General features: G+C 35.3%; 1 pseudogene; it reads left to right on the top strand.

Moving 5' to 3' along the window:
* Nucleotides 1-17787: 17787 nt before the first annotated feature.
* On the top strand, nt 17788-18294 carry LOC143251754 (histone H2B pseudogene; annotated as a pseudogene).
* Nucleotides 18295-20729: the final 2435 nt, after the last annotated feature.

Here is a 20729-nt window from a genome sequence, read left to right as displayed (position 1 = left end):
AACACAAATTAATGGAATGAGGGCTTATGTAAGATTACACAGCAATATAAATATAACGGCATAGTACCAAATCCTCTGTAAACGTCCCGGTATGACCAAGTATGTTAAGGCGTTCGACTCGTAATCCGAGGGACGCGGGTTCGACTCCCGGTCACACCAAATTTGCTCGCCCTTTCAGCCGTGAGGGCGTTATAAGTTAAGGTCAATCCCACTATTCGTTGGAAAAAGAGTACCCCAAGAGTTGGAGGTGGGTGGTGATGACTAGCTGCCTTCTCTCTAGTCTTACACTGCTAAATTAGGGACGGCTAGCGCAGATAGCCCTCGAGTAGCTTTGCGCGAAATTCAAAAAACAAACACACCTCTGTAAACTCATTATTATTGTAACAACATTAGTTTACACTCATTTCACTCTGATTTTGAAGTTAGTGATCATTTACACCAGATAAACAACCAAAGGTGTGAATAAAATTTCTTAACCTCAATTGGACCTTTGCTAACCGAAAGGGTTAAACTTAATAAACCCGTTATAATTCTATCCCCAGGTATGCCTTAATAAAGATTGTTTTTTTATACTAACTCCAATAATATGCGTTTTAAAAGGTCTTTTTTTCTTTAAAAAAGACATTATAAATAAAACTAATATAAACTTTTGATATTTCAACAAATTTCCCTTGTTCCTGAGAGTACAAAAAAAGTCTTATCGCGAAGGTTAAAATATCTATATATGTATCAGTGCTTTTATAATAGTTGGTCAATAAGAAAAGGAAACTGTTTCAAACATGATTAATATAGCAAAACGACCTTTTAGGTTAACACTAATTTGATTTATCAAGGCATCAGTAAAGTTTCGATGACATTGTTATTCTGTTTCTCAGTACGAACCGCCTACAGTTCCTAAAAACATTTCGTGGCTGGAAATCGATGAGAAAATCAAATTTTAGAAAATCTAATAATGTTTCAATAGGATTAGCGTCTGATGACATCGCAAGGCAGAGAAGGTAACAGAACACTGCTATATTTGCGAATCAGTATGGGTAGGAGCGTCGTTGTACCGAATGAACCATCAACAGTGAAAAATTGAATCGCTTAGGACATTCTTGTACGCAGTGGCAAGCTATAGCTCTGTCTTTCAGTGCCCACGTCAAAGATTGCAGTGCAATTTGTACCTATTAACATTAAAAAACATGCACGCTATGTGTCTGCTTCTTTTATGATTCTTTTTAACCTTTATCGTTGTTTCTGAGTGGATATTCTGAGGTCATGAGTTGCTGGATGCATACACGTAAGTTTCTAGGAGTGATTAATAGCTGAGTGTAAAATAGTTACTATGATGTCTAGCACTCCTTTGAGCAAAACATTATTTTCCTGCAGACTTTATTATCTTATCCCATTTTTCAGCGGTAATAAAGGGTTTAGTGAAGACTCCTACTGTAGTATTTCTTACTTCTTGGAGTAATGAATTAAGTGTAAAATGTTTGTTGTGGTATTTTTCATTTCTTGAAGTATTGAATTGTGTGAATGAAAACTGTCTACTGTAGCAATCTTCATTTCTCAGAGTAATAAATAGTTGGAGTTTAGAGCCCCTACTATGGTATTTTTCATTTCTCGTGGAAACAAGTAACCTTTATGGTATTCCAGATGGTGGATCTTGTCTGATACTGTTAACTGTTGTCTTCATCTTTTATGTAATAGTAAGGGTGATAGTGAGGGTTATTTTTCATACTTTAAAATGAATACATAAATAACTCAAGCATTGTTTTTCTTTAACATGTTACACATGCTGACTAAATTTTAAAAAAACTACAATTTTATGCCTTAATAAAAACACTGTATAATTAAATAATACAAATTCTATATTTATTAATAGTATAATTTTCCGTAAAACATTTTTGGTTCAAATTTTATATAAAACGCAGAACTTGAAATTTAGAAGATTTTTGCCCTATCTGGAGAACGATTCCCTCCCGGTGGAACAGTGGTACGCATACGGACTTACAACACTAAAATTAGGGGTTCGATTTCTTTCAGTGGAGACAGCAGGTAACCTGATGTGGCTTTGCTATGAAAAATACACACATACACACTGGTCAGTGAATATTGTTTAAGACTTCAGTTAATAAATGATAGCCCTTAGTGGCTCAATGGTAAATCTTAGAGCTTATGACGCTAATAATTGGACTTCGATAAGCATATTAAGCACAGAACAAACAATCCATTACGTAACCTTACACTTAACAATAAACAAAGAAATAACACTAGGTTTCGCTCCAGACTCAATACGTTTTCAGATTAAACTTGTACAATGGTTCACCTCATTGTAAAAATAAGAGACTCAGCATTAATACTGAAGCATGTGACATAAGTCAAAAATCAATATGGTAGAGCGGAGCTATTTAACGTGGCATAATCTTGGAGTATTCACCCATCTACTCCGAAGTCTGGCTTTGCCTTAATACTTTAAATATATATTTACTGATTTTATCTCACTAATAATTTAAATTCAAACGATTTAACCAGGTTGTTCAAATGTTTTATTGTTTGAATATTCATCATAAACATTTTTGTGCATATATTGTATACATGTCCATTTTTTGTTAGTCTATGTTAGGCCTTTGGTTAAAGTTTAATTTGTTCTATTACACGTTCTTCTATAGTTGTAGTTTATTTTAAACATGATACGTCCACATCACCTTCATGGTATATTTACAGAATTATGCCGTTTAGATAAGCGTGCCGCATAAGTAAAGCACGAGATTAATTGACCTGCACGAGACAAAATCTTTTTCTTCTTTATCATATTATTACGCATTTCGTTAAAATCTTTTCAAAAATGGCGCCACCAGTTTTCAAATTTAGAATTTAAAAATTACTTTTCATACATATATATAAATCGCTTGTTTAGTTGCTCAGCTGTGTATAAGTTCTTCTAACCTGCATACAGTATTTTGTAGAATTGTGTGTGAAGTAAAAACGGTATATTTTTCTTTGATACAAACGTATGTATTATAAATAGTTCTATAACAGTCAATCTGTGAATGCCACAATACTCTGAAACATTTATTTATCTTAATTTTTACTATGTCCATTAAATCCAGAATTTATCTTAAAACTTACTTCTAAGAGGAAATACTTCAACTTCATTAACATGAATATCACATTACGTTTAACTTGACTTAATTTGATAAAATCTTATATCACTGTGTAGAAATGAGTGCATTCTGGCTTGTTATGTAAAACTTGTTGTATGACAAAGAAAAATTAGTAATAGAATTTAATCTAATTAATGACAAACGTAACGTGACTGTTGGAGAAGTTTTATATTTTACAATTTATCACGCACAAATGAAACATTTCTTCACATAATATAACCTAATGTTTTACATGTTTTATAGATCAATGCTACAAGAAGTGTAGTTCATAGTTCACCAATTAAAAGAATGCTAAAATTTATATCAAACGTATTTAACCACAGAAAAAGACACACGATTTGGTAATTAAGTCTACAAATAGATATATTAACGACAGTGATGTTCATAAACACCAAAATATTTTTCTTACTCTACGGTACCATTAGTAACGGTAATGCTATCTTCACACAAGTTGTTTATGAAAATTACCCAACTGTTTGTGTGTGTGTGTGTCGAAAGTTCTTAATCCATTTCATGAAACAGTGTTTTTCAGGTTAAGTCTATTATCACTTTGTTCATACGTATACCAAGGTCTAGGAAAACAAATATTAATTCATTTTCTGCAAAAAAACTGTTCAGAAAAATATGTATTAACTAGAATGCTTAATAACATAGTGAGCGCCAAGTAGTTAACATTGTTCCTCATCCAGTCCATAAAGAGGGCAAAGGCCAAGTATAATTCGTTTTATTAACAGGTCTGTAATTCTTATAGTAGGTCCGGCATGGCTAGGTGGCTAGGGGGCTCGACTAGTAATCTGATGGTCGCGGGTTCGAATCCTCGTTACACCAAACATGTTCGCTCTTTCAGCCGTGAAGGTGTTATAATGTGACGGTCAATCCCACTATTGATTGGTAAAAGAGTAGCCCAAAAATTGGCGGTGGGTGATGATGACTAGCTGCCTTCCCTCTAATCTTACACTGTTAATTTAGAGACGACTAACGCGAATATCCCTCGTGTGGTTTTGCGCAAAATTCAAAAACAAACTAACTAACAACATTATCAAAGCTTCGTTTTACACAATGTTTCATAGTTAAACAGGTTCATTCGCTTACTTAAGGTATTGAAGCAATAATTAACGTGTGTTTCATGTCCATTTTTAAAGTGTGGCTACTGAGTACAGGATCGACATTCAAAGCTTGTTAATTTCAAGTCTACTCTCTGTACATTTAGATAAATATATTGTGAGCTGGACAGTATGTGTAACAAAAGGATGGATAGTATTCTTTCAATAGAGTTTTGTTTCACAGAAAACATACAAGTTAGTACAAATGACATGTTGTATAAACATTTCAAACTAGAAATTTATAAAAGTATATTTTTCATATTGTTATCATATGTTGCTTAATAAACATTACTGACTCTGGATCAATAGTTGTTTATATTTCTATTCATTTTTCTTTGTGTATTGTTATTTTTGCTCTCATTTTGTGGGTCTGAATGAATAGGGAATGAAAACATACACTGGATCCAGTTTTTGAACTGAACGTGTATATAAATTGGTTTTATATTTTTCAAATGGAGTGCTCCAGTCTCTAGGACGCCCTCAGGGTTATATATATGCCACTTTACCGTCATTCTTTTTATATGTTCTCCAACTTGTTCGGTTTATTGTTGCTCACTAGTTGACTGTAGAGTTTAATGGAAAGCTTTTACGCTTGGTTAATGGCATATTATTGACGGTCATTGATAATTTAAATCAATCGGTCTAAATGTAAAAAGTTCACTTTGTCATGATATGTATGTTACTCAAAACGCTGCTCCCACTTCACCCGTCTACCATCATTTCCTTGATGCTGACAGATGGCAGGGATGATCTCTCAGTGGGGATTCGTAGTTTTAACGCAACACCTGCCATATGTTCCCGTATGCTTGTAAGCGTATAACACTGCTGGGAGAAGCACACATTCATCCATGCAACCAGTGTGACATTTTCGTGATCAGTTGTCATAATAATCTTAAAAACTGTGGAAATATTTGTAATTTTAGATGTGTTCTTGGCTGTTTCTTCTTTTTAACTTACGATTAGTTCGAAATATTATCTAGATACAAAGAAAATGGGAGGCGAAGTACGTAAAACAATTTCATGTGTCGGGTATATTACCTAAACCTTGAATGAAGTTGTTAGCGTAACTACTTATCCAGCACAAAACTGAAAGCACATGTTAAACAATGAAAAATACAGGAACTAAGTCCAATGAAAATTCAAGTTTAAATCTGTTCCACTGTGTGAACGTAGTTTTGTGTTCGATTCATCAAATACATTTTATAATTAAATAAATTTAAATCAACAGGAAACACGTATACTGTTTACTGTTTGAAATTTGAAATAAAAAATAAAGAATATCCATTTACTATTTCAATCACATTATATTACACACATTCATCACTGACGACACGAATCGCTCAATCTATTATTGTATTTACTAGTGTATAAGACGATGCTTTTCACTCTGAAACCAATGCCTGGTTTTACCCCTCGTGTTATAAACGGGTTCAGAGATAGAGTTCCAGTGATACCTCTCCAGTAAATAGCAAGTTTAGACAAACTCTGTTGTTCCTTTTACTTTTGTTTGCTTTTTGAATAAGAGGTTGACATCTACTATGTTACAATAATATAGTTGTGATCGTATCATTGTCTGGATTCTTCATAAATAGAAGTTATTTATCTCACCTGCTAGTTACAATTAATCAAGACATTTTATATTTAAATGTATTGATCTTGTCTGTCATACTAAAATATTGCTAATTTTATAAATAAAAAATTTAGTTTATGTACACTAATTTTGTAAACATTTATATAGTAGATCAACATATCTTAAGGTTTAGTTTTTTTATGTGTGTTATAAAAGAAGTTCAACTGTGATGACAATTTTGCAAAGTTGTTTATTACATGTTTGTTACTTGAATTATGTGGCATTGAGTTGTCCGTAATTTATGATGAGCACAAAAAACACACACTAGAGATTATGTTGGTTACCCCAGAGCGCGAGTTAGCATAGTTTGAAGATACTTCTCGTAATTTCAATTGCTTTACGATAGAGGTCGCCCTATACACGGAACCTCAAAGAAATATACATAATTTGCTAGCAAAATCTTCGGTTGTCTTACGCATGGAATCGGCTTATACACCGGCAAATATGGTATTATCTTTTACTTACACTTCTTGAAAATCACTAAGATGTTAGGAAAAGAATGCAGAATTAAAAAAACATAATACGTATAATACTGATGTCTTATGGCAAGCATAATTAATTAGAATCATGCTTCGATAGTTTGTAAAAAGCGTTCACACCAGAATAACTGGCAATCTTTGTAAGATAATTATTTTTATAATATAAGTAACGTAAACTTACGTTCAGCTATCTTTAAGTGAGTCCAGGCATTTTGCAATGTACATTTTCATCAACTACATGGAATTTACTATACGTAAATTTATATCGTTCTTTTGTTTTTAATTATGAGTAAGTCTCTTAAACACTTTATTTAAAATACAACCTATACAAAATGTAATAGCGTTGTATTTCGCAAAATATTATGTTACTTACTACTTTTTATATATTAACTTTGTATGTATTGAGACTATTTTCCTGAGTTAACTTCCCTCTCCATTTTCCCCTGTTGACGGATTTACAATGCAAAAATCAGGGGTTCGATTCCCCTCGGTGGACTCGGTAGATCGCCTGATGTGGCTTTCCTGTGTGAAAAAAATCCAAACACACTATTTGGTAACTGATAGATTTTTGCGACATTTTATAAAATTAACTAATATGTTGATGGATAACTAATTAAAAGGGACAAACTATATACAATACTTTTAAAATAATGCTTTTTAAAAGAGATATTGAAACTATTGGTTGTTCTATTGTGAGAAGTGATATATTTAGTTGAAAAGAAATACAATAATGTTGTTGTTGTTTTTTAACTTCGAGCAAAGCTACACGAAGGTTATCTGTACTAGACATCCCTAATTTAGCAGTGTAAGATTAGTGGGAAGGCAGCTAGTCCTCACCACCCACCGCCACCTCTTGGGCTACTCTTTTACCAACGAATAGTGGGATTCACCGTCACTTTATAACGCTCCCACGGCTGAAAAAATAAGCATTTTGGTGCAACAGGGATTCGAACCCGCGACCCTCAGATTATGAGTCGAATGCCTTAACCCACCTGGCCATACTGGACCTCTCTTGTCTTTTTCCTGTAGAACGTGTGTTTACTAGTATGCAAGTTCCTCAACCGTTATTTCATGGATAGTTTGGAATAATTATATTAAGTAGCCAGTTTCTGTTAGTGAACAACCAAACTCTGTAAGTTTTTTTATTAGTAACTCACAAGTCTAAAATAGTTTGAACCATAATGTTATTGTTTCTTTACTTCTAAAAAATCGCAAAACCTTCTCGATTAGACTTCAGTAAGACTTTGCTCTTGAGAAAAATTTGTTCGTTGAATTTTAACATTTTTACATTCAATTTTTAAGTGGCATGCAAATAAAAAATATGGAATGTTAGGTGTTGGATATATTTTGTTGTCATAAACACGTAAGAACCATACTATTAAATTTCACAATTTGACAAGAAGGAATCTACAATAGCAGCAAGACTTGAACATCTTTTAGGTAGGAATGAAGTAAATTAATCTATGATAGTTTTTCCCCTTTTTATTTGCTGTATTTTTATGCGCCAGTAATATCAGTCGTGGGAAGAAAGTGTACTAAATTCGATTTTATTACTTATCAGGATCTCTACCAGTCTACCTTCAAACTGAAATTCTTTAGGCAATATTAGAGTAAATTAACCTATGAGACCTTGGGTATAGTGAAATACCCCAATCGAAAGCGTTTGACCTTCTGAGTTCAAAATAGTAAATAAATGTCAAATTGGTCAAGAGATGACCGAGATTGTTTGTTTGTTATATATTCAAACATCTAATACCGTCCTCTACATTTCGACACGCAGTTACACAACCCCTTTCAAACATGTGGTCAGCTTCCGGTCAGTTACCTCCTTCTTTGTGAACCTGACGATGACCAAAGAAGGACGAAACGTTGTTCGCTTTTCTATGTAAAATATTTTCTCAACCCAAACGAGCCGTTTTTACATATAAATTTCTCAAGAAATGGGTTTCTCGACATCACTGATTATTATTTCATCACGGCGACTGTACGAGAAGTGTAAGTTTTTGTGTTTTTTCTCAGTGTATTTGAACTTACCTGTTACCATCATGTCTGAACTAGCATACCGTACACCATTATTAACAGTACACGCTCACATGATCGTTAAGAAACTAAGAAATTTAAACCAACGAATTATTAATAGAAGAAATGACATTTATTTTATTCAACAATGTAGAAAAGAACAACTAACCCCTAATTTTGTAAAGGTAAAACTTTCAAAAAATTTTAATACATACACAAACATTATCCAAAATTTACAGAAAATAAACTACTTAAAGCCATGTTGAACACAAAATACAAAGAACTACATGACTTACAAAAACAAAAAATGAACCTAGACCATCAAATGGCATGCTGCATTAAACCAGAGATTTACGGACTTATACAACGAAACATAAACCAAATCAATACTAAGAACGACAGAGACAAAAAGATCTGCCACAACAAAAAACTAGAAAAACTAAGATGCAAACAACAAAAAAGACACCAAAACGACAAACCGTTGACTAACCTCATAATTAACAGATCCGACCGTCAATTAAACACAGACGAAAAACAACTACTTAACAAAGGACTCAACTTCGCAATAGCACTTAGGTACATTCCAACCATAAAAATCAAAACATGTTTAGAAGACCTAGCCAGGAGACTTGTGATACTTTCTACAGAGAAGAAAAACAAGGAAACAACCAAACAACCAACAGAAAGAAGACAACTTAGATAATTTTATTGACATCCAACAGCCAAACTTCCCAGGTAAAATTACAAATTTATATTTTCCAGAAACACATAAAAACAACATCTTAAACGATTTTTTCAAAGAATTTTCTCACAAAACTATCAACATAATTTCACAAAACAGAAAACTAAAAAACAACCTTACAAAAAGAGACATTAATTCCATTAAAAACCTAAAACAAGACGAAAACATAAAAATTCTAAAAGCAGATAAAGGTAACGCTATAGTCATAATGAACACGAATGAATACATCCAAAAAATGAATAACATCCTATCAGACACGAACAAATTTAAACCAATACACACAAATCCAACAAAGGCACACGAGACGCAACTGAACAAATTACTACTACAAATGAAAAAAGCCAACACAATTTCACAAACACTTTATTCCTACCTACGTAAAACCGATTCACGCACACCGCAAATATACGGCATTCCCAAACCTCATAAACCAGATTGTCCATTACGACCAATAATGTCCACATATGAATCGTTTAATTACAATCTTGGTAAATACATAGCATGGGCATTCTCCAAATATGTAACATCAGCCAGCTCATTCATCAAAGACTCTTTTAATTTCAAGTCTAATCTAAATCAACTTAATCATAAAGCCTTAATGGCTAGTTTCGATGTTATATCCCTCTTTACAAAAGTTCCAACCACTGAAGCCTGCAAGATAGCCTTAGAACTCTATATCCGAGACCCTAACCCAACTAGAGACATTCCCAGTAACCAATTAGCAATCCTCATAGAATTCATCATGATAAAGACAAACTTCATGTTCAACAACCACAACTATATACAAACAAATGGCCTAAGCATGGGCAACCCAGTATCACCAGTTCTAGCCAATATTTTTATGACACAAGTTGAAACACAAGCAATTAACACAGCATTACATCCACCACTATACTGGTACAGATATGTAGATGACACGGTTGCGGGATTCAAATCTACAGAACACATACTTAATTTTTTCAATCACATTAACTCTATACATCCCAACATTAACTTCACATGTGAACAGGAAGAAAGCAATCAAATATCATTTCTTAACCTCAAAATTGAACTGACACACAATTCAAAACGAAAATCCACCGAAAAATCACCCATACTGGACTATACATTCCTTGGGAGTCAGCACATGAAACAAAACAAAAACTCAACATACTAAGAAACCAAATAAACACAGCCATAAAACTATGCTCACCAGACAAAATTAACGATGAATTAGACAAAATAAAACAATACTTCATCAACATCAATAAGTTTCCTCCACAAACCGTAGAAAACATTATACGCACACACCTAGACAGAAAGCAAAATCAACCAACAAAAGTAAATACAGCTCACGAATAAAAAAAACCACGAAACCATATACTGCTGTATACCATATATTCCTGACATCAGCAAACAAATAACCAACATTTGGCAAAAATTAGTAACAAAATATGACATTCCAGTTAATACCAAATTTATTCAAAAACCAGGCACAAAACTGAGGTCTATACTATGTAAAAACTACACTGATAAACACCACACCAACATTATTTATAAAATAGAATGTGATAACTGACACGACTTCTATATAGGAGAAACAAGTAGAAAAATGGAAACCAGATTCAAAGAACATAAAAAGTCACCTTCACACGTTTTCGAACACTGCAAGTCAAATAAACACAACATAAACATAGAAAACACTCAAATACTAAATAAAGAAACAAAAAAAATAAACAAACGCAAAATTAAAGAAGCCTTACTTATACAACAACTTACACCCAAAATAAACCAATATAAAGGAACGCCTTTATACCTATATTAATATAATAAAATAAATAAAATTATATATTGAAACATCTAATACCGCCCTCTACATTTCGACACACAGTTACACAACCCCTTTCAAACATGTGGTCAGCTTCCGGTCAGTTACCTCCTTCTTTGTGAACCTAACGATGACCAAAGAAGGTCGAAACGTTGTTCGCTCTTCTATGTAAAATATTTTCTCAACCCAAACGAGCCGTTTTTACATATAAGTTTGTTTGTTTTTAAATTTCGCGCAAAACTATACGGGGAATAGTTTTTTAATGTAGCTGTGTAAGACTAGAGGAAAGGTAGGTGGTCCTCACCATCAACTGCCAACTTGTGGTCTACTCTTTTACTAACAACTAGTAGAATTGACTGTCGCATTATAATGCCCTCACAGCTGAAAAAGCGAGCATGTTTTAGTACGACGGGAATTCGAACCCACAATCTTCAGACTAGGAGTCAAGTGCCTTAACCACCTGGCCATACCGTGCCGATGACGAACCTATGATTTAAAAATTTGTGCTTAGAAAAACTCAGAGCCATTCTATGAGCCGTTATGCCTCAGCTAAAAATATATTTATTTGACCGAATGGTACTCACGAACTTCCTAAAGCTGACGGATAAACTAAACATATCAAACTGTACTAACGATTTCTCTTTCTTAATGCTAACAGGAACTTAATACTGTTTTATTTGTCCAGGTTTATTAAAAGTATGGTTACAAGTATGGTATTGATTCAATTAATAAATGAATAATTTTCAATAACAGTAGTTTATTTTCAGTCACTGTCATTTAGCGCTCGTTACCAGTCCTATGAAGCACGATCTTGTCCAAGTTTTCAAAGTGAGTCATCCCGCACCTCCTCAGTTAATTTTGTATCACGCTTAGTTCTGTGTCCTGACACTCGTATTTTGAACAATTATGGCATTTAAGTACAAAAATAAACTGCCATGATCTCTCTATGTTAAGATCTATAGTAACTCAACATTGTTACCCTATATATGAGACGTAGTGTTATTTCACGTTCTTAAAAGTGGCAAATAAAGTTTGAAAGCGTAAAAATTTGGCCAAACAAGGAATTACGATTTCCTAATCACTCACTTTTCTTGAGACATTTCAAGAGAGCTTAAAACCTCCACTCGTAATGTATCTGGAAGTATTGTATCCGTTTAAACCGCCCCTGTTAGACTCAAGGAGTTTTAATTTCAGGAAGAAAAAAGCATTTGTAAGGACCATATTTATCCAGCATCTCAAACACGACTGTTATTGTTGGTCCTAATACCACATAGCTTGGGCTCTGTGAAATTAGACGCCATTGCTCCTCCAAGTTTTGTCCAGGCAACAGAGATTGATGTACCTGAAAGTGAAGATGACGACCAAGAAGGTGCAATCAGAAATCCAGTCTGGCCATCATGGTTTAAAACACCATGAGCTTCAGTGATATGAATATCTTGCATGTCGTTTGAAGAATGGAATTGCAAGTCATTCCAATAAGAACATAACCAGCGCCTTTGTTTGTTTGTTTTTTTGAATTTCGCACAAAGCTACCCGTGGGCTATCTGTGCTAGCCGTCCCTAATTTAGCAGTGTAAGACTAGAGGGAAGGCAGCTAGTCATCACCACCCACCGACAACTCTTGGGTTACTCTTTTACCAACGAATAGTGGGATTGACCGTCACATTATAACGCCCCCACGGCTGAAAGGGCGAGCATGTTTGGCGCGACGGGGATGCGAACCCACGACCCTCGGTTTACGAGTCGCATGCCTTAACACGCTTGGCCATGCCGGCCCCAGCGCCTTTGGAAACGACTTTTCCCTTATTGATAATAACAAACTTCCTTTGTTATAATGTGTTTTGTTGTTTATTAAGTTATTTGAAAATAACAAGAACACATTTAAGATTCCATTCTGTTGGCTATTATTTTCTAGATTGAGCTGTGAAAAAACTTGTACAGCGTCTTTGTGTTTCTAAACATGTAAAAGAGAAAAACACACACGAAATCAGCTAGTCACTAGTCGTCTGTTATATGTTATATTAAATTCCACAAATGTAAGGACTAGAAAACGCTGAGCAGAAAATGCTATGAATCATTTTATTTTACGTGAGACATAACCAAAGCTCTTTTCCAAATAGCCGGTCTTCTATATTATAATTTTGTAACGTAAGCTCTAGTAACAAATATTAGTAAATGAAAAAAACTGTATAAGAGCTGTAAAAAGTAACTTTTGTGTAAGTATTTTAACCTAGTAAATTACTTACATCTTGCAGCTATACTAGGTGCGATGAATTCTCTTTATCCATACACCGTAATATTGGCTTTTACAGGAATGAAGTAATTTAAAGGTCCGGCGTGGTCAGATGCTTAAGTCGCTTGAATCGTAATTTGAGGGTCGCGGATTCGAATCCCGTTGCATCAAACATACTCGCTCTTTCAGCCGTGGGAGTGTTATAATGTGACGGTCAATCCCACTATTCAATTGTAAAAGAGTACCTCCAAAATTAATGGTGGGTGGTGATCTAGTCTTACACTGTTAAATTATGGACGGCTAACACAGATATTCCTCGTGTAGCTTTGCGCGAAATTAAAAAACAACAACAACAAAAGAAATTAATTTAAAAATTACATACCGTATATAATTTCATATCATTAATCTACTTGAATGAATGAGTAAAGGTCAGCTCCGTAGCGCAGTCTCAAAAATTGTCACGCAAAATTGTAAATGGTAAAGTGCTTTGGTTGCACTGTCGTTGAATCTAATAACTATTGCCCGAGTGGAGCCCAGTCATTAGCAGGTTGGACTATAGACACATGGTTCCACGTTTTTGTCGTGTTACAGAAAAAAAAACAACAAAAAAAAACATTGTGGTGTGCACACTGGGGCTGTGGGTGTATTATGAGACTAGTAACAAACTATTAGATCAAGAAGAGCAACCCAAGAAGTTGAGAGGGCGCTGTTAACCAGTTAAATTTCATCTACTCTGTTCATTCGAAGTTACTGGCGGCTAATGCAGATAATTCTTGGTTTGCTTTGAATTTCGCACAAAGCTACTAGAGGGCTATCTGCGCTAGCCGTCCCTAATTTAGCAGTGTAAGACTAAAGGAGGCAGCTAGTCATCACCACCCACCGCCAACTCTTGGGTTACATTTTATTGACGAATAGTTGGATTGACTGTAATATTATAACGCCCACGAGACTGAAAGGGCGAGCATGTTTGGTGTGACGGGAATTCGAACAAGCGACTCTCGGATTACGAGTCGAACGTCTTTACCCACCTTGCCATGCCGGGCCTTCATATCAATGAACATTTGTGAAAACACTTCCCTCTTTTATGTTGTATTCAACATTTGACAGTTGTCAGCCAAACATAAAGTATCAATAACACCATAAATGCGAAAGGAAGAGATAAAATTTGTACCTAATCCTCCCAGGTCCTCTCAAAGGACATAAACACCGACAATTAGAAACAGCTTTCATTATCATCTGTGGGCACATCGCATATAGTGTATCATGTAACTTTGTAATTAATAACAAACAAATAAACATGGAAAACATTTGTAAAACATATATCTTTAAGCCACTTTTACTTCAGGGAAGTGTTACTCAGCCTGTGAGCCACAAAAAAGCTTGAGATTAGATGAAGTTTTTTAATGTTGCAAAACAGCAATGTTATAACGCATACTACACAATACTTCGCAAAATACTAACTATAAATTAATGTCACACGCTCGAACACAGCACAGTCATCGTGAAACAACACTGCCACACATATGACACTTCTATAAATTATTTTTTGTTAAGCTACGGTACTGGTGAGCCGCAAGAAATTTATTGAAGTTAGGTGGGCAGTGTTACTAAAATGGCCGGAAACGCTGATTTAGGGCAGTGTGATAAGTTTATAGATATAACCAAGGTGTAGTAACGTCATGTTACTCTCCACTTTGACATTATATAATCTACACACTCTTGTTATATATATATATGTATATTTGGCAAGATAGACTTAACTTTATCTGTTTATGAATGGACACAAACGTCGTATTGCCTCCTGTTTTAAATATTATTTTTGGCTTGTAACAACATTTTTATGGTATTTATTTTAGAAACATTTCATTTTTCTCTTTAATTTAAAAATCACATTTCAACTTTATGGTCGTCCTTAGCAGTTTGGCCAGATGGTTAAGGCGCTCGACTCGTAATCTGACAAACAAACAAACCTTAGTAGTCTATAAGTTTACTTATCCTTGCTGTCAGCAATGGATCCACGAGAGGTAAATTAAAAACATGTATTAAAAAACATTTAAACCACAGATCACCAATTACTTTCAGTGTAGTCGAACATGCCGTGGGAGATTGTGACTGCTAAGGTTATAAAGTCCGACTTTGCAACCGTGCTTAATAGAAAGTTCTTCCGGGTAGGTTTGGTTTGATTTGTTTTGAATTTCGCACAAAGCTACTCGAGGGCTATCTGCGCCAGCCGTTCCTAATTTAGCAGCGTAAGACTAAAGGGAAGGCAGCTAGTCATCACCACTCACGGCCAACTCTTGGGCTACTCTTTTATTAAAGAATAGTGTGATTGACCTCACATTATAACGCTCCAATGACTGAAAGGGATTCGAACCTGCGATGCTCAGGTTACGAGTCGAACGCCTTAACCCACCTGGCCATGCCGGGCCTTATGTTTTTCATTCTCACAAAAATTTTAAAACATTTGCAAGTTATCGCCATTTATAGTGTTTTCTATTTGAGTTGAATTTTCAAGAAAAAAATAATTATGTTTAATGGGTATTATTTATATGATGATTAAGTGGTTTCAATGTTTCGTTTCTACATACAGTTATTATATTCCGAACATGCAATAACATGATTTACAATTAATCTTTGGAGTTTACTTATATATTTCACGTTTTGTCTGAATCCTGATAAAATTTTACCTGCCTTACAAGAAACACGAGTCGAAGTTTAGTGTGATTTTTAAAGCCTTTATTCTAGCAGTAGGTAAGATTTTTGGCAACAATTCTGACTGATCTCACGTGGAATTCCCTGCAAATGGGGGATTTGATAAAACGAGTAAACTTTATGAAAATTTGAATTTTTCTAGAAGAAATCTTATAGCGTTAACCTTTTGTATATCTAAATTTTGAGGAAGCCAACAATTCACGGTGTCAAGATATTTAAAAATACACTACCAAAACCTTTTTTTTTTTTTTAAATTTGCACTCGATTGTGTAAAAGCTAAAATAACCTGTAGTTTGGTATCGATCCCAACTTTAGATAAAGGAGGAATTTTTGTACTGATGGAAGTGAAAAATGGTAAATTATTAAAGAAATTACATCTAAGTTTTGAGATTATTGTCTACTGTTTCACGATAGAAAAAAACACCGAAGGAAAGGATATTAACGTAACTGACTGAATTGTGTGTTTTTTACTCAGTATATTGTTTATATTCTTTAGATAAAATTTTTAAGGCTACTTAGGTTTTCTATGAATGAGAGTGAGTCTTCCTTTACCTTAAGTAAATTCATTTAGCTCCGCCATTGGACCGAAAATGAACTGTCAAATCATTCTTTATTATTAATTTCACGTATAGTTAGGAGCGAAAAATTATTAGAATGAACGTTTTTCTTGTGTTCAAACTAGAGATGCCCGTGTCACAATTGCACAAAATGGTGTTTGTTGTCTTCTGACTTATGATTTAAAAAGAATAAACAAACTGAAACTTTAAAATAAACCAACAGTTACCTCAACAGCCATCCACTGATCAATAGTTCTTCCATTCTGTTCGATTTTATCTTAAACTTTTTAATCTTTCAACTATTTCCATTCTAAGTTTCTCGTTTTGCCAAAAAATAGTCTGCTTGCTTTGTTATTTTCATGAGTAACAAGTGTAAGTTGTATTATGTAATTAGGAATGTACAAAAAAACGTATTACCCAAGTTTGTTTGTTTTTTTAAATTTCGCGCAAAGTTACACGAAGGGTATCTGCTCTAGCCGTCCCTAATTTAGCAGTGTAAGATTAGAGGGAAGGCAGCTAGTCATCACCACCAACCGCGACCTCTTGGACTACTCTTTTACCTATGAATAGTGGGATTGATCGTGACTTTATAATGCTCCCACGGCTGAAAGGGCGAGCATGTTTGGTGTGACGGGGATTCGAACCCACGACTCTCGGCAAACGCAAAACGCAAACTAACGTCGCAGGGGTTTAGTTTAGAGAGAGAGAAATCGTAAGAATTCTCTCTCCAACTGGGGTGTTCAGGAACGTTGTGAAAGGTGCATCAAGTTATCTCTGAGATTGTCTATAAGATACTTGGGAAGGTATAATAAATATTTCTGCAGTGGTGGGGTCAGGTTAAATTAGCATTGTATGTGTTTGTGGACTTTTTTTATGACATCAACAGGACATAAGACAGTATTCAAGGCTTTCTTTAGTTAACTTGTTAAGTGGTTCATTTCTCATTACTGAGATTGACTGCCATGTTTGAGGTACTATGGTAGTCAGAAGAAATTAGATGTACAGGAACTGGGAGGTGGGTGGATTCTTCTCACCCAGACTACAGGCTATTTCCACAGTATATAGTTTGAGACAAATGTATGCCAAATTGTTTTGGTAAAATAAGTTTCAACAATGACAGCATTGTTATTCTGTAGTTTCCAGTGCATCAAGTTGTCTCTGAATTTTCACAGTATATAGTGTTGAGACAACTACTACACTGGATGCAGTAAATAACTGTTACATGAAGTTGTGATGTCGAAGGTCGTCGTCAAGCGGAGCGGACGTGCAAGTCGAGAGCTGCGAGAGACGTACTATAGAGACAAGGAATATTTTGCTTAAGTGCATTATTTTCTTTTGCCCAAGATTATTTTTCAACATGCCTCCACAACAAGCGTCTGGAAAAGCTGTGAAGAAGGCCGGAAAGGCCCAGAAAGCCGTACGAGCTGGAGACAAGAAAAACCGAAAGAAGAGAAGGAAGGAGAACTTCAATGTTTACATTCACAAGGTTCTCATCCATCCCGATACTGCAATCTCCAGCAAAGCTATGTCTACCATGAATAGCTTCGTGAACGACATTTTCGAGAGAATTGCCGCCGAAGCTTCTCGTCTGGCTCACTACAACAAGCGATCAACTATCACGAGCCGGGAGATCCAAACTGCAGTGCGTCTGCTTTTACCTGGAGAATTGGCCAAACACGCCGTCTCCGAAGGGACCAAGGCTGTGACCAAGTACACGACCCTCGGATTACGAGTCGAATGCCTTAACCACCTGGCCATGCTGGGCCCACATTTACCAAGAGCTGTAAGTCAAGAGGACTTTTTTACACATGAGGTTAACAGTGTAGATTTAAATATGCATTATATCTATCTGAGAATGCTTTAAGACGATATCGAAATAAAGGTACATATAAAGACTGAAGACGAAATAAAATCGTATTGAACAATATGTTTTATAACAACATCAACTTATTCTTAAACTCCATTTTTTCAAGTAATGATGTTTGATACCGAATAAATGATCATAACTTAGTATAGCTTTTCTGGAAATTAAGGGAAAATCAGTTGTGTTTGACATCTCATAATAATGGAATTATATATTCTAGCTGGAAAACTCCGAATTTTTTTAATCGGAGTCTGTTAAGCTATTAAGGCTTTCGTGAAATATAAATGCTGAGAACTGGGTATTTGAATTTCCAACGACAAAAGTAATTTAAATTCAACTTTACGTTACCTTAATTAACTGTGTGACAAGCTTAATCGTTTGGTTTCCTATTGTGTATACGTGCGCTGCTTCAAAACGAATCGTGTCCATTGTGTAAACGAGACACAAGTTATAAGACCAACTTTTTTATGTTTCCATGTATGTTTAATCATTACCTAACTTACCACTGTGTTAAATAGTTCAACTGATTATACTGATACGGTGTTCTTCTGAATAATTAGTTACCAAGTAATTATCATGATACAAAGACACAAAAACGTCCATGATATATTTTTGATTGCTCCCTTATCAACAGAGTTATCAGTTAACATTCTACTTAACATGCTGTTGAATGTTGTTTTAACGATGTTCTTTGTAACAAGTCTAGAACAGCACCTTTGTGTATCTCGGAGAATTATTGTTGAAAAGATTAAAAACCATATGTATTTAGGTGATTATATACTCTCTGTAACGTAAGTAAAATATATTTTCCTCTGTAAATTGAGAAATACATTTATCACAGTTCTATACCTCTAATTACTTCCTCCAAGTTTTACGAAGTTTCTTCTGCTTTAGTTAAGCAATCCATAAACTTCTGCAAATAAATAAGTTAAATTAAAGCTAAATAAGATTAAAATGGTTGACGAAAAGATGCTGGTATTAGACCTAACATTCTATATGAAAGCAACATAGCTGAAGCGTCTTATCAGTACGTTATAATACAAGCTGTTGTTTGTTATTTATTATTTACTACGATTTAATAAATACTTTAAATCAATAATTCTCGACTTTCTAACATGACACTTAATAATACAGGTTTTTTCATTTTACCACAAAACTACAGAATACGCCGTCTGTGCTTGTCCACTACGGGGAATCGAATCTCAGATATTATAGTTATGACTTTTGGAGATTATCCCTGACAAAACAAAGGAGGCAATATAAACAAAAAAATTCCCTCATCAAAAGATGAGTCCCCGTCACACCAAAATATGCTTGCCCTTTCAGCCGTGGGCGTATTATAATGTTCGGTCAATCTCACAATTCGTTGGTAGAAAAGCAGCTCAAAAGTTGGCGGTTGGTGGTGATGACTATCTGCCTTTCCTTTGTTTGTTTGTTTGTTTTTGAATTTCGCGCAAAGCTACTCGAGGGCTATCTGTGCTAGCCGTCCCTAATTTAGCAGTGTAAGACTAGAGGGAAGGCAGCTAGTCATCACCACCCACCGCCAACTCTTGGGCTACTCTTTTACGAACGAATAGTGGGATTGACCCTCACATTATAACGCCCCCACGGCTGAAAGGGCAAGCATGTTTAGCGCGACGGGGATGCGAACCCGCGACCTTCAGATTACGAGTCGCACGCCTTAACACGCTTGGCCATGCCGGGCTGCCTTTCCTTTGGTCTTACAATGCTAAATTAGGGACGGCTAACTACATGAGGACTATCTGCGCTTGTCGTCCCCACTTTCACAGTGTAAGACTAGAGGGAACGCAGCTAGTTATCACAATCCACCGCCAATTATTGGACTATTCTTTAAATAACGAATAGTAGGATTGACCATCACATTATAACGCCCTCACGGCTGATAACGCAAGTATATTTGGTTTGACGGGAATTCCAAACTGCGACCCTCAGATTACGAGTTTAACACCCTAACCATCTGGCCATGTGAGGCCCCAGAGAGACAGAGCTGGACTATAAACCTGATGGTCCGTTATCTTTATCCTGTTGCTGCACTCTCGGACCATATGTGCATTATAAAATTGACAGACAGTATAAAATCACGATAAGTGATTTGGGTAGCCTATGAGTTGGCAGTGGGTGCTTTATATTAGCTGAATTTATTGTAGTGTATCAGTTTAAAACTGGGGACAACTAGTGTAGATAGCCATTGTGTAGATCTGAATAAATGTTTGTTTGTTTTTTAATTTCGCGTAAAGATACACGAGGGCTATCTGCGCTAGCCGTCCCTAATTTAGCAATGTAAGACTAGAGGGAAGGCAGCTAGTCATCACCACCCACCGCCGACTCTTGGGCTACTCTTTTACCAACGAATAGTGGGATTGACCATCCCATAATAACGCCACCACGGCTGAAAGGGCCATGCCGTGCCGGAT

This window comes from Tachypleus tridentatus, chromosome 6, assembly GCF_004210375.1.
Source record: "Tachypleus tridentatus isolate NWPU-2018 chromosome 6, ASM421037v1, whole genome shotgun sequence".
Lineage (NCBI taxonomy): Eukaryota > Metazoa > Arthropoda > Merostomata > Xiphosura > Limulidae > Tachypleus > Tachypleus tridentatus.
This window is presented reverse-complemented; position numbering and strand designations above follow the sequence as displayed.